The following is a 1,683-nucleotide window of genomic DNA, read 5'->3' on the forward strand; positions in this document are numbered from 1 at the left end:
GGAGGAAGGAAGGAAGGGAGGAAGGGAGGGAGGGAGGGAGGAAGGTAGGAAGAACTAGCAGAGCTTGTAATGCAAGTTCTTTAAATTCAAATCTATTGTTCCTCTACATTTGAAAGAAAACATGACAGAGTGAATAGAATATGTAAAGTTTATAAATCAGAATTTAAATATTGTTTCTGTCATCAAACAGACCGTAAAGTAACTTATTTTACTTCTCTGAGCTTCGATTTCCTTGAAAAAATGAGGATAATAATGCCTTTAAGTCCCTAACTTATAGGTACAAATGCAATTATATATCCAAGTATTTAAAGAACCTTAAAGTATATAAGAACATAGGTCCTAATCCTTAGAAACCCTTTAGTCTGATTCTCTCATTTTACAGAGGAGGAAACTGAGGGTCAGAAAGATGAGAAGTGGCAGAAATGGGATTTGAACACAGGATCTCAAATTCCAAATACAATACCTACAGGATATGTTAATTTATCTAACACACATCTTCCTCTCCCTTCCCCCTCCCAATTTACAATGGGAAATCCATTTTTTACATTTCTGAAACCTTAGGCCAGCTCTGTTCCAGATCTAGCAATACACAGCAGGGCTCTGACTATGCTCCTCTGAGTCCTTCAATCATTTCTCAGCGTTAGTGTGCATTTAAAGATGTGACCAGAGGGGGGCGGCAATAACTCAGGATTTTCTGGCTCTCATCAAAATAAGAAACAGAAATCAAACTTTCCAGATTGCTGAATCAAAATCTCTTCAAAATATCTCGTTGACTAGTAGCCTTCCATATTGTAGTAGAGGCACACTATGGTAAAATAATGGTAAAATCACTAAAAAGGTTGTCCATTCTTTGTCTACTTTTGACCCACTCTGATTATTAGATACAGGGAGAATCTATAATTCTCAAAATGATCCATGACTTCATTGATTTGGAAATTTTTTTCAGTGATGATGATTTCAGCCCTTTCACACCTACTCATCCTATCTGAATCTCATCTACACCCTCCCCAAAATTCAGTACAGAAGGTAAACCCAAAATACTGAAAGTATGACAACAATGACAATACTAACAAAAGTAATAGACTGATTTAATGAGAAATTTGAGAAAATTGAGAAATTTGAAAAAATGAGAAAGAAAACTATAGGCAAATATCATTCATGAATAGCAATGCAAAAATACCTATTAAATGCTTGCAAATTGGATGCAGTGTTAATGGGGGGAGTGGATTATCTATCATGACCAAAAAAAAAAAAAAGATTGATAAGTGGCATTGAAGGATATTTTAATTCCAAGCAAACAATTAATATAGCAAACCATGTCACTAAAAGAAAAAATATAAGATAGCATAGTAATATAATGAGATGTCGAGAAGATCTTTCTTATGTTAAAAAAAATTAAGAATTATAGGACCAAAAGGGTTTTTAATAACATAATAAAAAAGCAAATTTTTGAAAGTACTACCACTAATAATATGTAATAGAGAAATATTAGAAACATTCTCACTTAAAATGTGTTACATAGTGATTTCTGCTCTTACCTCTCTGATTAATCATAGTTTAGGGAATCTTAGAAATAGCAATAAAATAATGAAAAAGAAAATTAAAGTGTTATTGAAGGAAAAGAAATAGCCAATGAAGGCCTAGTTCTTAGAGCAAGCTTGGATTCACCCTTCCTTATGGTTT

Source organism: Gracilinanus agilis, chromosome 2 (assembly GCF_016433145.1).
Source record: "Gracilinanus agilis isolate LMUSP501 chromosome 2, AgileGrace, whole genome shotgun sequence".
Classification (NCBI taxonomy): Eukaryota; Metazoa; Chordata; class Mammalia; order Didelphimorphia; family Didelphidae; genus Gracilinanus; species Gracilinanus agilis.